Source organism: Pristiophorus japonicus, chromosome 7 (assembly GCF_044704955.1).
Source record: "Pristiophorus japonicus isolate sPriJap1 chromosome 7, sPriJap1.hap1, whole genome shotgun sequence".
Classification (NCBI taxonomy): Eukaryota; Metazoa; Chordata; class Chondrichthyes; family Pristiophoridae; genus Pristiophorus; species Pristiophorus japonicus.
In genome coordinates this window covers 3,755,375-3,761,374 of record NC_091983.1, presented here as the reverse complement: position 1 = coordinate 3,761,374, position 6,000 = coordinate 3,755,375, and the positions used below count along the sequence as shown (strand labels likewise).

General features: G+C 64.4%; 1 protein-coding gene across 5 annotated transcripts in view; it reads left to right on the top strand.

Annotated features, from left to right (window-relative positions):
• The first annotated feature begins 1,867 nt into the window (after nt 1–1,867).
• extl3 (exostosin-like glycosyltransferase 3) overlaps nt 1,868–6,000 on the top strand; it is a 130,997-nt gene continuing 126,864 nt past the window's right edge. For all 5 annotated transcript variants that reach the window (XM_070884692.1, XM_070884688.1, XM_070884693.1 and 2 more), the window contains exon 1: nt 1,868–2,036. The gene's annotated coding sequence lies outside the window, so the exon portion shown is untranslated. The remainder of the gene's footprint in view (nt 2,037–6,000) is intronic.

Sequence of the window (6,000 nt, the reverse complement as noted above, 5' to 3'; positions counted from 1 at the left end):
GGCGGTGTCGGGGCATTGTGACAGGTGGTGTCCAGGTGTGGCCGTGTGACGGGCGGTGTCGTGGTGTGGCGGTGTGACAGGCGGTGTCGGGGCATTGTGACGGGTGGTGTCCAGGTGTGGCAGTGTGACGGGCGGTGTCGGGGTGTGGCGGTGTGACCGGCGGTGTCGGGATGGTGTGACCGGCGGTGTCGGGGTGTGGCGGTGTGAAGGGGCGGAGCAGTGTGTCTGGCGGTGTTGGAGCAGAGCGCTGTGACGGGGCGGTGTTGGGCGGTGTGACCAGGCGGGGCGGTGTGACGAGGATGGACGGTGTGACGGGCAGTATCTCGGGCGGTATCTCGTACGGTGTTGGGGCGGGCCGGTGTGACTGGGCAGTGTTGGGGCGGGCAGTATCTCGGACGGTATCTCGGGCAGTATCTCGGACGGTGTTGGGATGGGGTGGTATCTCGGATGGTGTTGGGGTGGGGCGATATCTCGGGCGGTATCTCGGGCGGTGTTGGGGTGGGGCGGTATCTCGGGCGGTGTTCTGGGCGGTGTCCCGGGCGGTGTTCTGGGCGGTATCCCGGGTGGTGTTCTGGGCGGTGTCCCGGGCGGTGTTCTGGGCGGTGTGACGGGCGGTGTTCTGGGCGGTATCCCGGGTGGTGTTCTGGGCGGTGTGACGGGCGGTGTTCTGGGCGGTGTGACGGGCGGTGTGACGGGCGGTGTGACGGGCGGTGTTCTGGGCAGTATCCCGGGCGGTGTGACGGGCGTTGTCCCGGGCGGTGTGACGGGCGGTGTGACGGGCGGTGTCCCGGGCGGTGTGACGGGCGGTGTCCCGGGCGGTGTGACGGGCGGTATCCCGGGCGGTGTGACGGGCGGTATCCCGGGCGGTGTGACGGGCGGTGTGACGGGCGGTGTGACGGGCGGTGTGACGGGTGGTGTGACGGGCGGTGTGACGGGCGGTATCCCGGGCGGTGTGACGGGCGGTGTGACGGGTGGTGTCCCGGGCGGTGTGACGGGTGGTGTGACGGGCGGTGTGACGGGCGGTGTGACGGGCGGTGTGACGGGCGGTGTGACGGGTGGTGTCCCGGGCGGTATGACGGGCGGTGTGACGGGTGGTGTCCCGGGCGGTGTGACGGGCGGTATCCCGGGCGGTGTGACGGGCGGTGTGACGGGCGGTATCCCGGGCGGTGTGACGGGCGGTGTGACGGGCGGTGTCCCGGGCGGTGTGACGGGCGGTGTGACGGGCGGTATCCCGGGCGGTGTGACGGGCGGTATCCCGGGCGGTGTGACGGGCGGTGTGACGGGCGGTGTGACGGGCGGTATCCCGGGCGGTGTGACGGGCGGTGTGACGGGCGGTGTCCCGGGCGGTGTGACGGGCGGTGTGACGGGCGGTGTGACGGGCGGTGTCCCGGGCGGTGTGACGGGCGGTATCCCGGGCGGTGTGACGGGCGGTGTGACGGGCGGTGTCCCGGGCGGTGTGACGGGCGGTGTGACGGGCGGTGTCCCGGGCGGAATCCCGGGCGGTGTGACGGGCGGTGTGACGGGCGGTGTCCCGGGCGGTATCCCGGGCGGGATCTCGGGCGGTATCCCGGGCGGTATCCCGGGCGGTGTGACGGGCGGTATCCCGGGCGGTATCCCGGGCGGTGTGACGGGCGGTGTGACGGGCGGTATCCCGGGCGGTATCCCGGGCGGTGTGACGGGCGGTGTGACGGGCGGAATCCCGGGCGGTATCCCGGGCGGTGTGACGGGCGGTATCCCGGGCGGTATCCCGGGTGGTGTGACGGGCGGTGTTCTGGGCGGAATCCCGGGCGGTATCCTGGGCGGTATCCCGGGCGGTGTGACGGGGCGGGGCGGGGCGGAGCGGCCGGACTCCCACAATGCTGTGTGGAGAGCCGCTCTCACAATGCGGCGGGCCCGGCGGCGGGCGCTCTCTCCTGTCAGTGCGGTGGCTTTTATTGTAAAAAAAACCAACAGCTTGACTTCCGCGTGAACAAAATAAATACAGCAGCAAAGTGAGCGGGGAGTTTGTGCGGCAGCGCGGCCCGGAGCCCGGAGCGGTAAGTGTTGTGTGTGAGGGCCGGGCCGGGGGAGAGCCAGAGCGGGAGAGAGCCCGGCCCGAGCCCGGCGCGGGCCTCAGCGGCTCTACACCGGTGTCAGGCCGGCCGGGATACCGTGATATAGTGAGGGATACAGTGCCCCCGGGCCGGGATACAGTGATACAGTGAGGGATACAGTGCCCCCGGGCCGGGAGACAGTGATATAGTGAGGGATACAGTGCCCCCGGGCCGGGATACAGTGATACAGTGAGGGATACAGTGCCCCCGGGCCGGGAGACAGTGATATAGTGAGGGATACAGTGCCCCCGGGCCGGGAGACAGTGATATAGTGAGGAATACAGTGCCCCCGGGCCGGGATACAGTGATACAGTGAGGGATACAGTGCCCCCGGGCCGGGATACAGTGATATAGTGAGGGATACAGTGCCCCCGGGCCGGGAGACAGTGATATAGTGAGGAATACAGTGCCCCCGGGCCGGGATACAGTGATACAGTGAGGAATACAGTGCCCCCGGGCCGGGAGACAGTGATATAGTGAGGGATACAGTGCCCCCGGGCCGGGAGACAGTGATATAGTGAGGGATACAGTGCCCCCGGGCCAGGATACCGTAATACAGTGAGGGATACAGTGCCCCGGGCCGCGATACCGTAATACAGTGAGGGATACAGTGCCCCCGGGCCGGGATACCGTAATAAAGTGAGGGATACAGTGCCCCCGGGCCGGGATACCGTAATACAGTGAGGGATACAGTGCCCCCGGGCCGGGATACCGTAATACAGTGAGGGATACAGTGCCCCCGGGCCGGGATACAGTGAGGGATTCATTGCCCCCGGGCCGGGATACAGTGATAGTGAGGGATACAGTGCCCCCGGGCCGGGATACAGTGATACAGTGAGGGATACAGTGCCCCCGGGCCGGGATACAGTGATACAGTGAGGGATACAGTGCCCCCGGGCCGGGATATAGTGAGGGATATAGTGAGGGATACAGTGCCCCGGGCCGGGATACCGTAATACAGTGAGGGATACAGTGCCCCGGGCCGGGATACCGTAATACAGTGAGGGATACAGTGCCCCCGGGCCGGGATACCGTAATAAAGTGAGGGATACAGTGCCCCCGGGCCGGGATACCGTAATACAGTGAGGGATACAGTGCCCCGGGCCGGGATACCGTAATACAGTGAGGGATACAGTGCCCCGGGCCGGGATACCGTAATACAGTGAGGGATACAGTGCCCCCGGGCCGGGATACCGTAATAAAGTGAGGGATACAGTGCCCCCGGGCCGGGATACCGTAATACAGTGAGGGATACAGTGCCCCCGGGCCGGGATACCATAATACAGTGAGGGATACAGTGCCCCCGGGCCGGGATACAGTGAGGGATACAGTGCCCCCGGGCCGGGATACAGTGATAGTGAGGGATACAGTGCCCCCGGGCCGGGATACAGTGATACAGTGAGGGATACAGTGCCCCCGGGCCGGGATACAGTGATACAGTGAGGGATACAGTGCCCCCGGGCCGGGATATAGTGAGGGATATAGTGAGGGATACAGTGCCCCGGGCCGGGATACCGTAATACAGTGAGGGATACAGTGCCCCGGGCCGGGATACCGTAATACAGTGAGGGATACAGTGCCCCCGGGCCGGGATACCGTAATAAAGTGAGGGATACAGTGCCCCCGGGCCGGGATACCGTAATACAGTGAGGGATACAGTGCCCCCGGGCCGGGATACCGTAATACAGTGAGGGATACAGTGCCCTCGGGCCGGGATACAGTGATATAGTGAGGGATACAGTGCGCCGGGCCGGGATACCGTGATACAGTGAGGGATACAGTGCCCCCGGGCCGGGATATAGTGAGGGATATAGTGAGGGATACAGTGCCCCCGGGATGGGATACCGTAATACAGTGAGGGATACAGTGCCCCCGGGCCGGGATACCGTGATACAGTGAGGGATACAGTGCCCCCGGGCCGGGATACAGTGATATAGTGAGGGATACAGTGCCCCCGGGCCGGGATACCGTAATACAGTGAGGGATACAGTGCCCCCGGGCCGAGATACAGTGATACAGTGAGGGATACAGTGCCCCCGGGCCGGGATACAGTGAGGGATACAGTGCCCCCGGGCCGGGATACAGTGATACAGTGAGGGATACAGTGCCCCCGGGCCGAGATACAGTGAGGGATACAGTGCCCCGGGCCGGGATACCGTGATACAGTGAGGGATACAGTGCCCCGGGCCGGGATACAGTTATACAGTGAGGGATACAGTGCCCCGGGCCGGGATACCGTGATACAGTGAGGAATACAGTGCCCCGGGCCGGGATACAGTGATACAGTGAGGGATGCAGTGCCCCGGGCCGGGATACCGTGATACAGTGAGGGATACAGTGCCCCGGGCCGGGATACAGTGATAGTGAGGGATACAGTGCCCCCGGGCCAGGATACAGTGATACAGTGAGGGATACAGTGCCCCCGGGCCGGGATACAGTGATACAGTGAGGGATACAGTGCCCCGGGCCGGGATACCGTGATACAGTGAGGAATACAGTGCCCCGGGCCGGGATACAGTGATACAGTGAGGTATACAGTGCCCCGGGCCGGGATACAGTGATACAGTGAGGGATACAGTGCCCCGGGCCGGGATACAGTGATACAGTGAGGGATGCAGTGCCCCGGGCCGGGATACCATGATACAGTGAGGGATACAGTGCCCCGGGCCGGGATACAGTGATACAGTGAGGGATACAGTGCCCCCGGGCCGGGATACAGTGATACAATGCCCCCGGGCCGGGATACAGTGATATAGTGAGGGATACAGTGCCCCGGGCCGGGATACAGTGATACAGTGAGGGATACAGTGCCCCCGGGCCGGGATACAGTGATATAGTGAGGGATACAGTGCCCCCGGGCCGGGATACAGTGATAGTGAGGGATACAGTGCCCCGGGCCGGTATACCGTGATACACTGAGGGATACAGTGCCCCGGGCCGGGATACAGTGATACAGTGAGGGATACAGTGCCCCGGGCCGGGATACAGTGATACAGTGAGGAATACAGTGCCCCCGGGCCGGGATACAGTGCCCCCGGGCCGGGATACAGTGATACAGTGAGGGATGCAGTGCCCCGGGCCGGGATACCGTGATACAGTGAGGGATACAGTGCCCCGGGCCGGGATACCGTAATACAGTGAGGGATACAGTGCCCCCGGGCCGGGATACCGTAATACAGTGAGGGATACAGTGCCCCCGGGCCGGGATACCGTAATACAGTGAGGGATACAGTGCCCCCGGGCCGGGATACCATAATACAGTGAGGGATACAGTGCCCTCGGGCCGGGATACAGTGATATAGTGAGGGATACAGTGCCCCGGGCCGGGATACAGTGAGGGATACAGTGCCCCGGGCCGGGATACCGTGATACAGTGAGGGATACAGTGCCCCCGGGCCGGGATATAGTGAGGGATACAGTGCCCCCGGGCCGGGATACTGTAATACAGTGAGGGATACAGTGCCCCCGGGCCGGGATACCGTGATACAGTGAGGGATACAGTGCCCCCGGGCCGGGATACAGTGATACAGTGAGGGATACAGTGCCCCCGGGCCGGGATACCGTAATACAGTGAGGGATACAGTGCCCTCGGGCCGGGATACAGTGATATAGTGAGGGATACAGTGCCCCGGGCCGGGATACAGTGAGGGATACAGTGCCCCGGGCCGGGATACCGTGATACAGTGAGGGATACAGTGCCCCCGGGCCGGGATATAGTGAGGGATATAGTGAGGGATACAGTGCCCCCGGGCCGGGATACCGTAATACAGTGAGGGATACAGTGCCCCCGGGCCGGGATACCGTGATACAGTGAGGGATACAGTGCCCCCGGGCCGGGATACAGTGATATAGTGAGGGATACAGTGCCCCCGGGCCGGGATACCGTAATACAGTGAGGGATACAGTG